General features: G+C 40.8%; 1 long non-coding RNA gene across 1 annotated transcript; it reads right to left on the bottom strand.

Moving 5' to 3' along the window:
* Positions 1-548: 548 nt before the first annotated feature.
* LOC125929833 (uncharacterized) lies at positions 549-11,379 on the bottom strand. Its single transcript, XR_007459976.1, has 3 exons — positions 11,293-11,379; positions 5,636-5,773; positions 549-750 (listed from the first exon to the last, which is right to left on the bottom strand). It is a non-coding gene; the product is annotated as an uncharacterized LOC125929833 (long non-coding RNA).
* Between the last annotated feature and the right edge of the window lie 10,139 nt (positions 11,380-21,518).

Raw genomic sequence — 21,518 nt, forward strand, 5'->3', positions numbered from 1 at the left:
AAGAGGTAGAGGTAGGATGGGAATTGGGAAAAGAAGGGAAAGTATTGATACAGGGTGGTCAGAAAAGGCTCTATGATTACGTGACTACCTCTCAGCCTTTCAAAGTAGGAAACAAAGATAACCCAATGACCAATAAGGTGTTGGTTGATGGACTTAAGATGAGCGTTTCCCTAGGGTGTTTTATTCAATACTTGACACAAAGGGCATTGGGCTACCCATTTGCTGTCTAGATGAGATTGGAATACAGACTGGGGGTGAATATGTGTGAGAATTAGAGGAAAGCTCCTGGAGAAGACAGACTTTGGGCTGAGCCTTAGGGGATGAGCGAGGTCTGGCTGAAAGGGGAAAGGATGACATTCCAGACTGAGGGAGCTATGTGAATGAAAGCCCAGAGGCATAGCAGTACTTAGTATGTTTAGTGCAAGAAAGGTAGGGCAGATGGTGTGGTTTTTTATTACTGTGGGAAGAGGGCATAGGGCACCATTCTCTGTATATCCAGAAAAACGCAAAGCCCTTTAGGTATTTCGAAAGGAAATTTAATGCAGAGAACTGGTTTCATAGATGATAGTAGAGTTAGGACGTTCTAGCAGAGGTGATGAGGCAGCTCAGAGTTTAGCACCAGCAGGAACTGCTCCCTCTCCTAGGGCTGGTGGGACAAAGAGTGCTGTTACCAGAGCCTGGGACCTGGGACCATCTTGTGGGAACTGGAATCACAATATGTCCATGAAAGAAGAATATGTCCAATGGCACCTGGGGACACAGTCAGTGTTAGATATGGTGATCTGAAGCAGAGAAAGGAGAAATACTCTGACTTCTTCCCAACTCCTGCCTTCCACATCCTGCCAGGGCTCCCTCTGATCAACTCCACTCAAGTTGCTTGGGAAATGTAGTTTCTTGTGATGTAGAGGGAAGGGAGAAGGGCAGAGAGTGGATCTAAGAGCAGACAGACAAATTACCAACAAAGGGGGCGTGGGGGGGGAGGGCAAAAGAGGGAAGCAAGGCAATTCTGATTATAGGAGATGAGGCTGAAAAGAAAGGTATGTTAGAAATAAACCATGGCAGCCTTTGGTGTGCTAAGGACTTGTGCTTTGTTTTTGGCTACAGAGAGCCATAGCATGGCTTTTTAAAAAAGAAGTTAATTTCTATGAGTTTTAAAAATTATAAAAGTAATGCACACATTATAAAAATACTTTAACAGCACAGAAACATGTAATATAGGAATAAAAAGAAAAGATTCTCTATTTCTTTCCTGGGGCATCTGGGTGGCTCTGTTGGCTGGGCAACAGAGCTGGGTGGTTCTGTTGGCTTGATTTTGGCTCAGGTCATGACCTCACAGTTGATGGGATCGAGCCCAAGTCCAGCTCTGTGCTGACAGCATGGAGCCTGCTTGGGATTCTCTCTCCCTCTCTCTGCCCACGCCCCCACTCTCTCTCACTTTCTCAAAATAAATAAATAAACATTAGAAAAGAGAAAAGAGTCTCTATTCCTTCCTGATTGCCTCCCTTCCCATTCCATACTCCAGACATTACCAGTTTGGGGTATGGCACACACTCTTCAAGTGTATACAAACATCACCACCACCACCACTTTTACACACACACTACTACTTATAGATATATGCATAATATAACTAATTTATTATTTATATGTGTACAGTATGCCCCATTATGTATTTTAATATGTATGTATATTATGTACATGTGAACACATAAATGGGGCATATGATGTATATTTATATTGATATTAAAACACATAAATGGATTCATATTAAACAGTCTTTTCTGTCATTTTTTTTACCACTAAAAATACATCTTGGACATTTTTCATGATAGTACATGTAATATACACATCTACCCGTGGTTTTATTAATGGCTGTATAGTATTCTAGTGTACAGGATTTATTTAACCAGTACCTTATTAATAGCTGTTTAGATTTTTCCAGTATTTTGTTCTTATGAACATTACTGCAATAACATATTTATACATACTCTTGGATTTTTGTCCAAGTATCTAGAAATAGAATTTCTGAGTAAAAAGGAATGTACATTTCTAATTGAAAATATATAATCAAATTGCCTTTAAAACCACTGCACAATCTACGCTCCAACTAGCAGTAAATTGAATTGTTTTTCCCATATCCTCAACAGCACTGATTTTTATAAATGAAGTAGCTAATCTGATAGTTGTAAATTGATATTTAATTGTTTGAAATGTACATTTATTTAATTATAAATAAATTGAATATTTCCCTATATTTATTAACCATTTGTAGATTCTTTGTCTAGTTTTCTGTTGGAAGTGTAGCTCTTTTCTTACTGATTTTGAAGAACTCTTTGTATTTTCTGGAAATTAGTCCTTACACTTTCATTTGTGTTGTAGATATTTCTATTTGCTATTTGGCTTTTGACCCTCATAATATTTTTGCCCTAAACATTTGCTTTCAACTTCCCCCCTAAACGTTTGCTTTTAATTACAGTTAGCAATCCTGCAGAATCTTTTTTTTTATCCTAGAAAGACATCCCTTAATGTTATAAAAATACCCATATTTTTTCTACTGTTACTTTCAATTTTTAGATTTAAATCTTTGACCTACCTTGAATTTATTTTGATATAAGATGTGAGTTAGAGATTTTATTTTATTTTTCCAAATAGCTGCCTTCTTGTGCCAAAAACACTTATTAATAATTGAGTAATATATATTTTCTTTGCTAACTTGAAATGCCACATTTATCATACACTAAATCCCCATATGTATTTGGGTCAGTTTCAGGAACAATTTATATCTGCCTCTTTCTGCATGAATCCCTTATTATTGTGGCTTTATTTTTTAAATATATTTTTTTAATGTTTATTTTTGAGAGAGAGAGCATCAGCAGGGGAGGGGCAGAGAGGGAGAGGAACAGAGGCTCCGAAGTGGGCTCTGTGAGAGAGCCTGATGGGGGGCTGGAACCCATGATCCGCATGATCATGACCTGAGCTGAAGTCGGACACTTAACTGACTGGGCCATGCAGGTGCCCTTAAAGTGGCTTTATTTTTAATTTTCATATCTGGTAATGCTAGTCATCCCTCATTACTTTTATTTTTCAGCTTATTACACATATATTGTTGCACACATTCTCATGGAAGGTTTTTGAGTAGAAGACAACTGTTGATGATGATGATGATGATGATGTGTTTATGGCATGCTTATTAAGTGCTGGATCTTATCCTAAATGCTTTATTACTGATTAATTTCTGCTATATTATAAATGCTTTTATTACCATTCCCATTATGGATATGAGAAACTGAGAAAGTAAGGTGCTTATTCTCTTATGTTCTCAACATTTCTTAGTTTACATTTTCAAGAGAAGGACTCATCAACTTTCCATACCAGGCTCCGTCAAGGGTCACCAGCCAAGCTATGGACTGGCTCATATTCAGCTATAGTCCGGTGAGGTCACAGTCTCTTAGAACAAAGCAGAGCTCCCTAGGCTGGACTGTGGTGAGGCAGGCACCATGGCTGCTAGGTTTGGTACATCCTCCAAATGATATCATGTGTACAGTGCTTTCTCTGTTTCCTTTGATGTTTGATCCTGGACCATAAACCCATGTCTTCTTTGGTATTCTGAATATGAGCAAATGAACTTAAACAAAACTTCTCGGGGGCAGAATCAACCTGCCGTAAAAGACACATGGATTCATATGGGATCAGCGATTTTTGCCATACCAGGGCACCTAAAAAATATTTAAGAGGTTCACTAGATTTGCTTGGCTCACCAGCAAGCTTATCTGGTTGGCCTAATCAAAGACTAAACTTTCCGGTTTAATAGTGGGTATGATACTAGGGTTAAGTAGTTGAAGCATTAGAGGAAGAAGAGAAAAATATAATGGATATGACATATGCTGAAAATAGATGGCATTCACACCCAGAGGACTGAGTTCTTAAAATGATCTTTTCTCCCCTCCCCCACTTAACCATCTCCTAAAAGGAAATGTTTTTCTGTAACTCTCATTGTTTGTTTTAAGAGAACACTCCATTAATTCTGTGGTGTAGAAAGGGAGTTGGAGTTTTGCATTTGTCTCTGAATGTCTCAAATATTTATGCATAACGTCAGTGAATTTTAAGGTGTTAGTGTTACTTGTATTTTTATGAAAGCTGTCTGCAGGGAAATTCAACTGTTGGGGGAATCTAGAAACACCTGGGTCTTTTAAAATCATAAAGAATTAAATAGTTTTCCATCAGATTCTCTGGCTTACTTTTGAAAGCTTCCTTTGCTTTTCCAGCTTATCATTGTTCTTTCTGTTATAGGATGTAAATCTCCCACTGAAAAGAGATCTAAATGCTAGAGCATTAGAAGACTTGAGTGTTGTTTTTAACAGGAAATCACACTGGATGAAATGATATAGAACTATGAGCAGAAGACCTCATATTTGTTTGTTTATGTATTGATGTATTTATTTATTTTTATAAAGATTTTATTTTTAAGTCATCTCTACATGATGGGGCTGGAACTCATGACCCTGAGATCAAGAGTCCACACTTCACCAACTGAGTCAGCCAGGTGCCCCTAGAAGACCTCATATTTAGATGATTGTTTATTATTTGCATTTTATTCATATTCTTAGGAGTCCTTGAGAATTAAAGACAGAAGGAAAGCTTTGGAAATCACCAGCTAAATACCAATGCAGATGGATGACACTTGTCCTGCTCTGTCTTGTGTCAAAGTTATTTGTGCCCTTTTTCACCTCATTAGACTCTAAGGTCCTTGAGAGTTGTGTCTAAGTTATATTCTTAACCCCCATGGTGCTTCATATAGTATTTAATAATCATTGTGCCAAAACAAACTTTCATTTGACAAAATTTTCAATAGATAAAAATTTCCCTATTTTGGAAAAATTAGGATCTTATCAACAAAAAACTCTGAAATAAGCACATAGTAAGCACAACATAATCTGGGAAAAAGGCTATCTTAGTGTGACAATCTCTTGTTGCATTAAAATAATATATATTAAAGTAATACATAATTATTTCATTATTGAACTTTCTTAAAAAAATTTTTTTTAACATTTATTTATTTTTGAAAGACAGAGAAAGAGCACAAGCAGGGGAGGGGCAGAGAGAGAGAGGGAGACACAGAATCTGAAGCAGGCTCCAGGGTCCCAGCTGTCAGCACAGAGCCCTACATGGAACTGGAACTCGCAAACTGTGAGGTCATGACCTGAGCTGAAGTCGGATGCTCAACCAACTGAGCCACCCAGGCACCCCTCATTATTGAACTTTCAAGATGAAAGATAGCCCAGCCAGAACTCTCTAGGGCAGCTTTGAAGACAATCTAATAGTAATATGTTGGGGTTTTGTTGTTGTTGTTGGTGGTGGTGGTGGTGTTGTTTTGAGAGGAAGAGCATGAGCACATGAGCAGGGCAGAGGGAGAGAGAGAATTCTAAGCAGACTCCACACTCAACACAGAACCTGACACTAGACTCGATCTCACTACCATGAGATTATGACCTGAGCTGAAATCAAGAGTTGGATGATCAACCGACTGTGCCACCGAGGCACAACCCCCACCTTTGTCCCAGCCTGGTCTAAATATGTTGGGTAGAAGAGAGAAAAACTGGCAGAGCTCCAAATTAAAAGCCTCATTACTTCTTACCTGTCCCACTTTGCTTCCTCCTTTCCGCCTTCTTGGAGAGCTCTTTGTAATTGTCTTTGTAGCTCTTTTTCTCACAGTCTTCAGCCACTGTGTTTCAGATTTTCATAAGGTTGTGGTGTGTTTAAAAATCTGCTGATACTGAAGTACATAAGGCATCAGGCAAAGAGTATTTAAGAACTTTAAATTAAGGTGTTTAAAAGCACCCTCAGAAAAAACAAAAGGACCTTTGGTTTGGCAAAACTGTAAAAGAGTAATCAATATCTTACCACTGTTTTTTAAATGATGCTATTGTTATTGGGTTATACTTTTCCTTTTATATTTAAGCTCATTTATCACACACTATCCTATGAAATTGATAGGATCAGATTATCTCATTTTAGAAATAACAACAGGGAGAAATGAAAGCAGGGAGAAAGTAACTCATTTATACAGCACCACTCTTGTCCTAAACTAAGATGTGAGACTTCCACTCAGCCTTTGCAGTAAGGAACCAAGCCTGATATGGGACCAGTAAAGCAGAGGCATAGTATATTAGCACCAGGGTTTTGGTTCTAGAATAGAAAGAAACACCCAGAAAAATAGGAAACACAGTAATTATTATATTAACCTTTTTTCCTCAAGGGATATTAATCTTGGCCTACAATCTAACATGGGGTTGGTCTTAGAAAAGACTGTTGATTCCTAGAGTTGATGTTGCAACTGGAAAGGTTTATTGAAGTGCCTGATGGATGCTCCTTTACGTGAGGGCTTAAAAACAACAGATTTTCATCAAGTGTTATTACACAGAGGTTGTACCTAAAAGCAAGGTAGGTAAGTTGCCTTAATAAATTCTTGTTGACTCTTCTGATCTTCTGATAGGAGCACCAAGGTTTCCTGGTATTGTCTCTGGTTTACTTTTCTTTTTTTTTTCTGACTTTTTTTTAATATAAACATTTTATTGAGATATAATTCACATACCATACAATTTACCCATTAAAGTGTACAATTTAGTATATTCACAGAGTTGTGTAACCATTATCACAAGCAATCTTAGGACATTTTCATCACCTCAGAAAGAAACCCCATGACCATTAACAGTTAACCTCCCCCCCCCCTCCCCCCCCCCCCCCCCCCCCCCCCCCCCCCCCCCCCCCCCCCCCTTCCCCCCCCCCCGCCCCCCCCCCCCACTACTAGCCTCCAGCCCAACCCCCAGGGTTTCTAACCATTAATCTTCTTTCTGTCTCTTTAGATTTACCAAATCTGGATATTTAATATAAATGGTCTTTTGTAACTGGCTTCTTTGACATAAACTTAGCATAGTGTTTGCAATGTTCATCCATGTTGTAGCATATATCAGTACTTCGTTGTTTTTTGTTGCTGAATAATATTCCATTGTACATTTTAATTCATTCATTCATCAATTGGTGAGTCGTGGGTTGTTGCTAATTTTTGCTTATTATGAATAATGCTACTATGAACATTGGCACTAGTTTTTATATGGATATAGGTTTTCATTTCTCTTGGTATATACCTGAGTGGAATTGCTGGGTCAAATGGTAACTTGATGTTCAGTCTTTGGAGGAACCGCCAGACTTTTCCAAAGCAGCTGAGCCATTTTCCATTCCCACCAGCAGTGTATGAGGGTTACAATTTCTCCACATCCTCACCAGCCTCATTATTCTCTTTTTGATTATTGCCATCCTACTGGGTGGGAAGTGGTCTTTCATTGTGGGTTTGATTTACATTTCCTGATGGCTAATGTTATTAAGCATCTTTTTGTGTGCTTATTGACTGTTTAAAATTTTCCCTGGAGAAATGTCTATTCAGATCCTTTGTCCATTCACAGACTGGATTCTCAATGCTAGTCCGTTGATCTATATGTCTGTCCTTATGCCAGTAACACATGGTCTTCATTAACTGTACATTTGTGGTAAGTTTAGAAATCAGGAAATCCTCCAACCATGTTCTTCCTTTTTGAAATTGTTTCAGTTATTCTGGGTCCTTTGCATGTCCATATTAGGATCAGCCTGTCAATTTCTACAACAAAGCCAGCTGGGATTTTGATGAAGATTGTGTTGATTCTGTGATCAGTTTGGGGAGTATCACCATCTTAACAATACTGTCTTCTGATCCATGTATATGGATGCGTCTATGTTTATCTAGATCTCCTTTAATTTCTTTCAACAATGTTTTGTAGTTTTCAGAGTATAAGTTTGCCCTTCTTAGTTAAATTTATTCCTAAGTATTTTATTCTTTTGTGTGTTATTGTAAATGGATTTTTTTCTTTATTTCATTTTCAGACTGTTCCTTGCAAGTGTATAGAAATACAACTGGATTTTGTACATTTGATTCACTTTTTTTTTTAATTTTTTTTTAACGTTTATTTATTTTTGAGACAGAGAGAGACAAAGCATGAATGGGGGAGGGTCAGAGAGAGGGAGACACAGAATCTGAAACAGGCTCCAGGCTCTGAGCTGTCAGCACAGACCCCGACGCGGGGCTCAAACTCACGGACCGCGAGATCATGACCTGAGCCGAAGTTGGCCGCCCAACCACCTGAGCCACCCAGGCACCCCTGATTCACTTTTGATCTAAAGTAACACTTATACTGGCAACAGAAAACAGCTATAAAAAATACTGTTTGTTCTAAATAGATTGTCCTAATGAAATAACACATTATAGCCCAAGAAGTGTCTCTGTTTCATCCTGAGGACTGAAATATCTCATCAAAAAGCAGTTGCATTGGGGCGCCTGGGTGGCTCAGTCGGTTAAGCGTCCGACTTCAGCTCAGGTCACGATCTCGCGGTCCGTGAGTTCGAGCCCCGCGTCGGGCTCTGGGCTGACAGCTTGGAGCCTGGAGCCTGCTTTGGGTTCTGTGTCTCCCTCTCTCTCTGCCCCTCCCCCGTTCATGCTCTGTCTCTTTCTGTCTCAAAAATAAATAAATGTTAAAAAAAAAAATAAAAAAAAAAAAGCAGTTGCATAATGCAAAGGCATTTAAGCATATCCTATCTATCCCATAGATGGCTTTTGGTGCTTAAGTATACCTCCTGGAACAGGTATTGTCTATACCAATAGCATTGTCTATTTCTATATGTACTTAATTTTCTCTGGCAACAGCTAATAATTAACTAAGTACCAGCACCCTAATTCTCTTCCTTCTAGTTTTGACTCAGATGTCAGTTTCTTAGGAGGTCTTTCCTGACCCATCTATGTGTGGTTGTCCTCCTGCAAATACTGTTAACACATCACCTAGTTTATTTTCTTAATTACACTTATTACAGTCTGTAATTATCTCATTTGTTTATTGTCTGCCCTCACTATGCAGTGTAAGTCCATGAGAAAAGGGATTTTCCCTGTATTTCCTCATGAAAGAATTTTTTTAATTATTTATTTTAGAGAGAGAGAGGGAGGGAGAAAGAGAGAGAGAGAGAGAGCAAGGGAGGGGCAGAGAGAGAGGGAGACCCAGAATCTGAAGCAGGCTCCAGGCTCTGAGCTGCCAGCACAGAGCCTGATGGAGGGCTCAAACCCATGAACCGTGAGATCATGACCTGAGCTGAAGTTGGACGCTTAATCAACTGAGCCACCCAGGTGCCCCATCACTAAAGAATTTCTAATGACTAACACACACTAATTTTTGGTGCACACGGGAATAAACATATTTCTAACTACAAAAGCATAGCACAGATAACCACTAAACATGCAAAGCAATAAACAAGTGGCACTGACATTGCACTTGTGTATGCTTTTGATGTACACCCAGAAGAACTGTAGAGATTTGAATAAGATGGGTCCGAAGACTCATTAGCTAAGTGCCTCAAGTCCTCACATGAGCCTCAAAGCTGGGTTCAAAGTTGGCCTTTCTACAAAAAATGATCAGTTAGTACCTACCATGGACCTTCAGAGTTGCCCTTCAATAGTTGGGCTCTTGGATGTTAGATCTGCAAGTGTCCATGGCATATTTTATGGCTGTCTCAGGAAAGTTCGTGGGAGGATTTTCTTTTAACCTGAGTACATTTAGATTCCAGTAATTCTAGTTGTCCCAATATAATTCATGTGATTATTTAGTCCAATTAGTTAGGCATCCTGAAATCTTTAATTCTATTCTGCAGTTTCTATATCGAGATTTGCATAACTTCAAAATATTCTCAAGTCAATTGATGTACTTGGTGAAGACAAAGTATTATAAGCATTCAGAATATGCCCTACATATTTGATAAATATAAGATAAATATAACATTTTTAGAGAGTTCCAGGAAACTTGAGGAAAAGGAAATGCTGTGTTAGTTACCAATCAACAGTGTATTTCACTTGTTATTTGCAGAAATAGAGGGTTGAATTTAAATGGCAGGCCCACTAACAAAATGATAAGCCTTTATTGAGTTTTGCAGGTGAGCTGATGGTAGTTCTTGTTCACACAAAGCCTATGTCAGTTTGGATTTCTAGCTCCTTTTTCCTTCTAAGAAGAGCAAAGGCCAGGAAGGATAAGAATCATTCATCAGTGATCAACATTTGAAGAACTTGAGCTCTTGTGGTATAAAACATTTAGAAGGCCAGGCAATTCAAGAAAGTTTCTCACATCTAATATTTTATTCAGATTAATTAGGGAACATGATATTGCCCTAAATGTGAGCCAGAAGAAAATACAGGTGGGAGACTTAATTACCCTTTCTCTGAAGGAATAGTGTGTTATTAATTCTGAATTCCAAAGATTTCACAAGGTGTCTGGCACATAAATGATAGTCATATTGAAAGAGAAAGTACATTATCTTGAAAGTAGATTGGGTACTTCTGGCCGTGACCTCACGGCATCTTAAGTGCTGAGGATGACTTCAAGTGGAAATGGGGGCGCTGTTTTGGAGGCCTTGCCAGGGAGTCCAGAGTAGGTGCTGTTCTAGCTAATATTTTTTCCTCTTGCCTATACAAGACTGGTCAATGTTATAATTGCACTGCCTGTCCTGATCTATTAAATAGAATCATGCAGTCTCTTCCATATCTTAGAATGATATCCCTTTCCTGGTGTGATTTGTTTGATTTTCATCTGCTCTATTGATGTTGGACATGGGGGAGGATCTTGAAACCCAGATATTGAACTGATGCCTTAAAATGTTAAGAGTTCCCAAGGAAGAAATAAAGTAGACCTCCCAAGATAAGCATCCCTAAATTAGAGACAAAAGTCAAAGAGGCAGGCTGATTTCTTTCTGATAACAGCCCTGGTTGTTATGGAGATGGGAGGGGGAGGAAACAGGAGGATGGTGAAATGTTGCAGTGGAAGAAAGGGTTACTTATATAAGCTGGTGGCTTATAATATATCCCTTTAAGCTAGGCAGGAATCATGCTCAACCTAGCTCCCATGGCTCTTTGGGAATCGAGGTATTAGTAATTTCCTAAAATTCTTCAAGCCTGATTGTTCTTTTTTTGGTAACCTTACCCCAAAACTCTAAAAGGTCACAGCTACTGATAAAGGCCCTGGGACTGATACATCACCCATTCTGATACACACTATGGGACTTTCTCCATTTCCCTTTGATAAGCTAATGCTTGCAAATGCTTTTAAAATATGCCAAAAGCCACCTGGGCATATTTTTCTAATAGAACCAGGTAGTAAAGAGAGACTTGATACTAAATAACTGTAAGCAAAATAAGCCCAACCATTGCTCATAGAGCTGAAGAGCCCTCACCTTGACCTTTTAATGAATAGCAGGGGGCAGCCGGCAGGAAAGAATCCCCAGGCAGCAGCACCTGCTTCTTGAGAAGGTGCATGTGCAAGGTTCTTTAGAAAAAGGTTTCCAGGGAAACCATATAACTTCTATTCTGTTTTCTTAAATGTATTAAGCACTAAACGTGCCTGCGAATGCTTGGAGTTCTCATTTGAAGTCAGGAGCTGCTGAAGAAGAGTGTTTTCATGAAACACACCTACATAGCCAGAAATCATTTTTATGCTTCTTTCACTAAATGTCAGCTGCATACTCAGCTGGGGAGAATTAAGTGACCTGGGTTCATCTGTGGGGTGAAAGATAGGGAAGATTAACTCCAGTTGCTTGAATTGCTTTTCTTCCCTGTTATTATGATGGTTACTAATAAATGATAGTAATGTTCAGATTCAGCAGCTGTGTCTTACCAGTTAGATCTTATGTACATTAGACTATGTAGAAAATGTTAATACCATAGAATGTCTTTCTGTATATTGTTTAATATGTAAAGAAATATTCAAGTAAGAAAAATCACAGAAAACTTGGCCGAAGTGTTTCTACACCTACATATTGCCTTTCATGGCCAAAGACCTTCAGACATTTGTGTGTTACCCTGCCCCTGTTTCCAGCGTGGTGGGGGGGTGGGTCCTGGCAGCCATGTTTTCACCAAGTGGCCCCGCCTCCCTGATCACAACTGATTGGCCTAGAGGTGGACAAGCTGAGCCAATCATAACCTTCAGTGTGGTTTAATTGGAACATGAAGATGCTGGAGGTTTAAATTAGATGTTCCTACGAGAGGGGGGATGAGACGTGGCCATTTAGCGACCTGCTCCACCCCGGCGAGGAGAGGGGGGTACGCAGGGAGAGAGAGACAGTCAAGCACACAGAGGAGAAAGGTAAGGCAGAGGGAGGGAGGGAAGGAGAGAGATTGGAAAGACTTTTGATGTTTTTCAGTTCCTGTTTCTTTGGGAAGCTTGGATGTACTTCTTGATCCAAGGTTTTTTGAGACAGATTTATATCCTTAAAATAAACCCCACCTCGTTCCTAAGTTAGAGTGGTTTTCTGTTACTTCCAATTAAAAGGCCTGTCATAGAACACCCAGCTTTGCTAGAATCAGCATTTACCACATTTCTTTCCATGGTCTGGGGGTGCGGGTTTTTGGTCTTGTCATTTCTGACTGCCTGGGTGCTGTGGTAGATGTCCTTTTGGCAGTATCACAAGGATACTGACCTCCCACACTGGCCATTTAAGAGGTGGGTGTGTGGCTTTAGTCACACTCTTCACACTGGGTGTGGTTGGGTGATCTGCACAGAAATGCTGCTTCACACTCATGTGATGGGTTCTGGTGGGAGTGTCAGGGAGGCTTTTTATAGAACTGACACCGAGCAGGCTGACCAGACAGGGACTAGAATTGAGGAGATTCAGGATTGTCCCTGGGAGGGAGAGCTCGGGGCAGAGAGGGACTTTTTGGTACAAAAACACCAAATAGTAGATATGGAAGGAACCCTATGCAGAGTCCAGCTCTATCTCTTTGTCTAGATGAGAATCTTGTTGCCCAGGGAGGCTGATTGATTTGCCCTGGAGTGGAGCCTGGACTCCCCACCTCCAGCACAGTGTTCTTTCCCCATCCCCATTCTGCCACTAGCACTTTCTTAATGAAAAGAGTATTTAGATTCCTGTGTAAAGGAGGAAAAAAATTCTCTGTCCTCTGAGTGTCTCCAGCTGGGCCTGGAATTAAAATGATATAAGCAGATTAACAGGTGAAATGCATACACATTTTATTAAATTTTTTCATGTACATGGAGGGCTTCACAAGAGAATGAGGACCCAAAGAAGTGACCAGAACAGAAAGCTTTTATACCTTTTAGATAAGGAGATGAGGGGCACCGGGGTGGCTCAGTCAGTTAAGCATCTGACTCTTGATTTCGGCTCAGGTCGTGATCTCATGGTTTGTGAGTTCGAGCCCCACATTGGGCTCTTCTCTGATGGCGCAGAGCCTGCTTGCAATTCTCTCTCTCCCCCTCTATCTCTGCCCCTCCCTTCCTCATGTTCTACTCTCTCTCTCTTAAAATAAATAAAACATTAAAAAAATTTTTTTTAAGGGAAATGATGATACATTTGAGAACAAATGGCAAGGCAAAGGGGTTTGGGTTGGGGGCAGTAAATTGTAGGGCAGTTCCTAAGAGATATATCGGTGAGGGAAGCTAGTGGAAGATGAGTTATTTTAGTATATTTGTAGAGGTCCATTTCGGTGATGATTCCAAGTCTCTGGTGATAAGGATGTGCTTCTCTTCCTGATATAAAGAGGGCACCTCTCTCATGGAAGCTTGTGTAGAAAAGGGGAGGCCAGAGCATTCATGCATCTGCTGTTAAGTGCTTTCAGTTCCAAATAAACAATATGCCAAAGTGGTATCTTTGGGGTGGCATGTTCTGAACTCCTTCCCTGAGCTCTTCTCTTATGCATTGTATTTGGAATATACATAAGAAAGTACTAATATGACATATATGGCTAAGGATTTTTATGGCCCTTGTAATGAAATTAGATATTTATTTTATTTTTAAGGCAAATTGAAGAAAAATATGAGTCCCTAGGTAATGAGAATGAGTTTTTTTTTCCCAGTAGATTTGTATGTATGCCGTTTGTCTAACTTCAACCCAAGCTGTCTTAGCCTGTGTTTGTGCTCACAGCACATAAGCCATGTAACATGCCAGGGTCACCTGAACTTATTTCACATGGGTAGAAACATGATGAAATCTAAGTTTTGTCTTTGTGTCACAGGACCCCATTGATGACACCTAAGATTTCCACACTTCTTAAAACTTTTCTCCCTTGACCCTTAAATATTCCTTGTGAGGTTATGAACAACTGCTGTGTTCATGTCATGCCTGTGATGTCTGTCCTGGTTCACACCATTTGATCTCTTGACTAGCCTACTGCAGGGCCTTTCTGGCTTCTGGGGGAACACCTCTACTTCATTGGCCCCCAAAGACTGTCTCTAGAATTCCTTTTTTTATTTTGCACAGTTTTTTTCCCCAGATTTGCACCCATTTCTGTTTCTTTTGAAAACAGCACTTGGATTTTCTGTTGAGGACTCACTCCCCCTTCAGTGAATAGAGTTTGGGTTGGGCTGATGCATGGGCACTACATTGCCCTGGCCCTGGCATTTATGATGGTAATGGGCGATCTAGATTATCCAGTAAGTTTCAGCCACCAGACTCTTGAAGAGAAACCCTCTTGTCTCACAGAAGGCCCTAAGCCACTGGGATGTAAATCATAAGCTGTTGATGACTAACTTTGCTACAGCGTGGAGAGAATCCCCTTGAGAAAGGAGTCAAGAAGGGGAAGGTAGTGCTGAGAGATGATATCATTTATTCTTTGGCACCAGCTGAGCCTGAAGCCAGATGTACCTCTTTTCTTTCCAGTTGAGTGAACCAATACATTCTGTTTCACTGAAGCCAATTTGAATTGGGTTTCAGTCACTAGCAACCTAAAGTGTGCTGGCTAATGAATGGGCGGATTGCTCTTGTCCTTAAAAGGTAATCATGCTTTCCTATTACATGCAGAATGTATGTCATAAATCCAACCTCTTTTTGGTTTCAAGGCTTTTTATGATCTTCCCCCATTTTAGCCTTTGCTTCCCACTCTCTTGCCATCCAGCTGACACTTCCGGTGTGGTGCTGTAGCTAGCATTTGTTGACGTACCTTACATTTTTACACCTCACTTTTTGTCTCTGCTGCTCCTACCCTTACCCCATCTGGAATGCTTTTACCCACATGGTGAGATCCTATTTATTCCTCAAAACCACACTCAAATGTTCCCTTCATTAGAAAGCCTTTTCTGGTCCCTTAGTCAGAATTAATTTTTGGCGCCTTTCTATTTTCTCCACTCTTTACATATACCCCTATTACAACACGTCACAGCCTGCCTTGCCTCTCTAGTTAAGAGGTCATCTTTGCATCCTCGTCTTTGCTCCCAAGCCTATAACAGAGCAGGTGGCCATTGGTTATGATGCTCCCTCACGGGTTTTCCTGACAGTCAAGTGTGACTGTGCCTGCTCCGTCCACCAGATGGTGCTTGACTTATTTTTGTTTCCTGGGTGATCCCAGGAGGGCGGAATGCCAGGCACACAGCGGATGCTGAATAAAGGTCTGATAGATATGATGGACTTGGTCTCACTTTGAAATGCTTTTACATGTTTATCAGTGATTTTCATGTAGATTTTGGTGATACTGAACCAATTTGAAAGTCCAGTTTCAGTGAAGGGCCATAATGGCTGGTAAGAGAGTGGCAGCTCCCAGCCTGGACTGACTTCCCTTCTTAGAGTTTCCATTTGGTTTGATGATTGCTGTTGAACTTGTATCTTTGAATAAACTGGAAGGTAGGAGGGAGAGAATGAGAAGAAAAATGTGGGAATGCCACTTTATAAAACATAGTTCAGTGGGAGCTCCCTTTCTTTCCTCCTCCTCTTCCCTCCTCCTCTCCCCTCCTCCTTCCCCTCCCCCTCTGCTCCCTCCTCCACCTTCCTCCTCCCCCCTCCTCCTCCTTCTCCCTCTCCCCCTCTTCCTCCTCCTCCTCCTCCTTCTCTTCCTCTTCTTCCTCCTTGCTAGGGTACTTGAGCACAGCTCTAAGATCCATGAAAAAACAAGCTTATATTTAAAAAGTGAGATATCTACATATGTATGTAAAACATGCATGGGTATTAGTTACGTCTTTGTATTTATATGTATATGTCAAACTTTTTGGTCTACAGGTTCCCCAACAAGGCTGAAAGTAACAGACTTTATATACATAGATTGTTCTTGGATTAGTGGATGCAGCTGCTGTTTACAAATCCTGGTGATGTTTATGACTCTGCTGTTTTTAGATTCAACTAGCATTGCCAAGCAGCTACTCTGTGCCAGGCACTGTGCTAAGTTCATTCACATATATTAATTCTTTTGTCTTTTTTAATCCTTAAAACAACTCTGAAATCTATTAGTTATCTATTGCTACACAATAAATTACTCTAAAACTTTGTGGCTTAAAACCGAAACATTTATTATCTCATGGCCTCTGTATCAGGAATCCAGGCATGGCTTAGCTGAGTCCTCTGGCTCTGGATCTCTCATAAGACTTGACTTGAAAAGACACTTTTCCCAGCTCATTTATGTGGTTGGTGGCAGAATTCACTTCGTTTCTTACAGTGGGCCAGAGGCCTCCCTGGATTCCTTGCCATGTAGATCTCTCCAGAGAATGGCTCACAACATGGTGGGTGGTTTCATCAAACTGAAAAGGTGGGAAAGAGCAAGCTCGAAATGCCAGTATGGTGAAACTCATAGGCTTTTAGAACCCAATCTTGAAAGTGATGTTGCATCATCTTTGCTATATTTTATTTGTTAGAAGCAACTCACTAGACCCAGTTCATACTCATGGGGAAAGAATCCCACAAGGGTGTAACATCAGGAGTCAGAGATCATAGGGGACCATACTGGAGGTCTACCTACCACAGATAGTTTAATTCCCATTTTACAGATGAGAAAATTGAGATGCCATTAGAAAAAACAAAGATGATATATACATACACATATATGGATTGATGAAAATTCATGTCTTTGGGTAGTATTTCTCAGGTGCAGATTGGTACATATTTTCAGCCTTCTTATTGCTTTGACATTCCCTACCAACCCACAGAATCTGCCTCTGTGTCCTATAGAACCTTGTTATGCAAAGTGTGGTTTGGGGACCAAAAGCATCGGCTTCCCCTGGAAACTTGTTGGAGAGACAGAACCCCAGGCCCTGTCCTACACTATGGAATCAGAATATGTATCCCTAGTGATTTATGTGCACGTTAGGAGACACGCTGCTCTAGAAGGTCTCTTTTCTAGATTCTCTGATGACTTCAGGGGTTCCTGTGTTTGTCTGTCTGTTGGCACTGCTAGTTGCTTGCCCTTCGGCAGCAGTGGGGAATATTACAATCTACCTCTGCACTATTTCAAAACCAGAGGAAATGAAGGCTCCTTGTCATCTATTATCTTATATAAACAACAAGGTAAGAGTAATAATGGGTCTTTCTCAATAATCTAAGACAGAATGGGAGCCATGGGCATGCATTGTCACAGACAGCAGACAAAAGTGAAAGTTGGCATTTGACTCTAGAGTGAACCATAGCAAACCTGTCCAGCAAATGAACCTCCCTAAATTATATTTTATTTAGGCAATCTAGATGAATCTCCAAAATATCATACTATGTGAACAAAAGACCACATATTGCATGATTCCATTTATATGCAGTTCTAGAAAAGGCAAAGCTATAGTGACAGAAAGCATTTCAGTGAAGACATGGGAAGAAATTTACTACATGCAGGCCTGAGGGAGTTTTTTGGTGATGGGGCCGTGCTGGATCTTGCCTGTGGTGATAGATGAATATATGGGTGTGTACGTGTGTCAAACTTATCACACAATACATTTAAATGGCTGAATTGTATTTTATATAAATTAACTTTCCATAAAGTTCACGGGGAGGGGGAAAGTGAATAGGAGTTAGTGGCCTTGTCAATTGGTTCCAGGCCCTCTAACTTTCCTTAGGCCCAGACAGAACCCACGGATAATGTACACTGATTAGATTAACTGGTCAGAGAAGGATGTTATTTAAAAGATTTCCTTGGTATCTGATGTTGACATAGAGTGGAAATTATTTCTCCTTTGAAGTCATACTGGGAGGATGTCATATTTATAAAGTCATTAAGATTTCCATCATTTACTTCTAGAAGTCATTCCAAGGATGATGCCTTAGAACTTTTGATTTCTTGAGATTCTTCAGCCTTCCTTGAAAAGGAGCATGGAAACGATGGCTTTTGTTTATTGAGCAAAGACTCCAGACATTCCAGTTAATGCTTCACTTTCATTATTTATTTTTTTTTTTATTATTTATTTTTTTATTTTTTTCAACGTTTTTTTATTTATTTTTGGGACAGAGAGAGACAGAGCATGAACGGGGGAGGGGCAGAGAGAGAGGGAGACACAGAATCGGAAACAGGCTCCAGGCTCCGAGCCATCAGCCCAGAGCCTGACGCGGGGCTCGAACTCACGGACCGCGAGATCGTGACCTGGCTGAAGTCGGACGCTTAACCGACTGCGCCACCCAGGCGCCCCTCATTATTTATTTAAAAACATTTTTTTTAATGTTTGTTTATTTTTGAGAGAGAGAGACAAACAGAGCAAGAACAGGGGAGGGACAAAGAGAGAGGGAGACACAGAATCTGAAGCAGGCTCCAGGCTCTGAGCTGTCAGCACAGAGCCTGATGCGGGCTCTAACTCATGAACTGTGAGATCATGACCTGAGCCAAAGTCAGTCACTTAACTGATTGAGCCGCCCAGACACCCCTCACTTTCACGATTTCATTTAATCTGCACAGCAGTTCTGTGAAAGAGGTACCACTCTCTACCCAGTTTATGGAGGAGAGAGCTGAAGCTTAGCAAGATTAGACAACTCTTTCAGGTGGACAGTTTGTACTGAATTTGGAATGATCAAATGCCAGAGCCACTGATCTACCCTCTTTCCTGCCTCACCTACTCTGAACTGCTACTGTGGCATCTGGCTGACTTTAAAGTGGATTATCCCCCAGTTACTGGCTTATGGTCCACTCTGCATCCACAGCCACACACACTCACCCTGGCTTTCCACTAGGGTATCTCAAGTCTCAGACTCCTTTAAATCTGTATAGATTAAAGGAGTCAAACTCCTCTACCAGTTGAAAACCTACAGAATGTGCTTTGCCATGAGAAACAATTACTGCCTAAGCAAGGGGTTGCTTCAAAATTGAGAAATTAGTGGGGCACTGGGGTGGCTCAGTCAGTTAAGCGGCTGACTCTTGATTTCAGCTCAGGTCATGATCTCACAGTTCATGAGTTTGAGCCCTGCATCAGGCTCCATGCTGACAGTGTGGAGCCTGCTTGGATTCTCTCTCCCACTCCCTCTCCCTCTTCTTCTCCCTCTCCCTCCCCGCCCCCGCCCTTCCCTGCCTCTCTCTCCTCCCCTCTCTCTAAATAAATAAATAAACATAAAAAAATTTAAAAATACTGTAAAATTGTCTCTTGTGGTTTCTAGAGCCATGGATTGGGGAAAGAGAGCCAGGGAGAACTCAGGGATTTGGCAGTGGTTTGTGGCCACAGGATTTTCCCAGTGGAGACCCTGGTAATTTTGTAGAACAGGTGTTTGGCGATGATACAAAGAAAGGCATGGGGTGGGGGTGCTAGGGACCAGTATGGCTTTGGCTGCCATATGCATCCGGTAATGGGAGGTTCTGTTCAGCCACAACCCTGCATGTGGCTGGAAATGGTGGGGGTCATGGTGGGCACATCTCTGAAGAGAATAGGGACCCATTTTAACACTTAAGTGTAATCAGAAGAATTCTGAGTTTGATTCTCTACGTATAAAACTTGTCAGAGGGCTGGCCACCCACTACGAGATACAGAGGGGCTGCAGGTAAATTTATGTTCCTTTTTACGTCCCTGTCTCCATCACATCCTCCAAATTGAATGACCGGTGCATTATAAACCCAGACTCAGAGCCCAGCTCCCAGAAGGAAAACGTCATACCAAAGCCACAGGCAGTGAGATTTAATTTGTACTAATGAGTGAATGCATAGAAAAAATTCTGGCACTCCCCGAGAAGTGAAAATGAGGTGCTTTGCACCTCCAAGGGGGACCTCATGTGTGAGCTAGAGAGCTCAGTGTAGAAGATTTGCAGAGCTAACAAGAGCTGGCCCGGGCAAGGCATCCCTTACTGACTAAACAGACAGCATCCTTGGAGGCCTCTCTTCTCTAAAAGCATTATCATTTTAGGGGATGGATCAGGCTGGCATTAGTGTACCAAAGGTCACAATCAGGTAGGGTTGAGTAAGACAGGAAACTTTGACACGGTCATTTGTATGCCAGAAAGTTCTGACAACAGCTTGGCCGTCACTCCTTGACAACTGCTGACTTCACGGGATTTTTTTCCCTTAGAGAAACAAAATTTTCTGAGCTTTTAGTGAGGCTTGATGTAAGCTAAAGGATATGATTATCGTGTAGACTGTATTGTTTTCCCAAAATTAAAATACTATTTTTCCCTTTTTAAAAAATTCAAAAATATAGCATCAAGCTTCCCAAAACCCAAGAGAAAAAAAAAATAAATGTAGGGTAAAAAAAAATCACGATTGACAGTTTGGTGTGAATATATTCTCCCAGCCTTTTAATGTTGCTATAAGCCTACATTTTTACTTGAATATGACTGTACCGCAACACTGGCCTGGTAACCACCTTGTTTCACTCAATTATGTCAGATCTACGTGGATGTTAATACATTTTCATCTACCTTATCTTTTCAGGGGTTTCATTGTACTCCATTGTATGAATGTGATTTAATTAACCAATCTCCTATTAAGGGACTGTTAGGCCATTTCCAATTTTGGGTTGTATTATAAAGAATATTGGTAACTGGTTTTGTCTGTAAGTCTTTGCACACTTGTCCGATAGTTTCTAAAGGATAAATTCTTGGATGTGAACTTGCTGGGTAGGAGAATAGATATCCTCTTTGTCTGTTGTTTTTTTAATTTGATTTATTGGGGCTCCTGGGTGGCTCAGTCAGTTAACCCTCTTACTCTTGATTTCAGCTTAGGTCGTGATCTCATAGCTCCTGAGATCAAGCCCCACATCGGGCTCCCCGCTGTCTTTGCCCATACCCAGCTCACTCTCCTGTGTGTGAGTCAGGGAGGAGATGAGCAAGAGAGAGAGAGAGAGAGAGAGAGAGAGAGAATCCCAAGCAGGCTCCACACTCGGCATGGAGCATCTAGATCATGATTGAAAGATCACGACCTGAGCTGATATCAAGAGTCAGATGCTTGGGGCGCCTGGGTGGTGCAGTCGGTTAAGCGTCCAACTCTTGATCTGGGCTCAGGTCATGATCTCACAGTTTGTGAGTTCAAGCCCTGCAGCGGGCTCTCACTGATGTTGCAGAGCCTGCTTGGAATTCTGTCTCTACTTCTCTCTGACCCTATCCCGTTTGTGCGCTCTCTCTCTTTCTCCAAAAAAAAAAAAAAAAAAAAAAAAAAAAAAAAAAAAAAGTCAGATGCTCAACAGACTGAGCCCACCCCAATATCTTCTTAATTTTGATAAAATGTGACAAAATGCCATGCATAAATTTTATCAACTTGCTCTGTTTTCAACAGTGTGCTAGAGTATTCTTTCTTCCAA

Source organism: Panthera uncia, chromosome A2 (genome assembly GCF_023721935.1).
Source record: "Panthera uncia isolate 11264 chromosome A2, Puncia_PCG_1.0, whole genome shotgun sequence".
NCBI classification, from domain to species: Eukaryota; Metazoa; Chordata; class Mammalia; order Carnivora; family Felidae; genus Panthera; species Panthera uncia.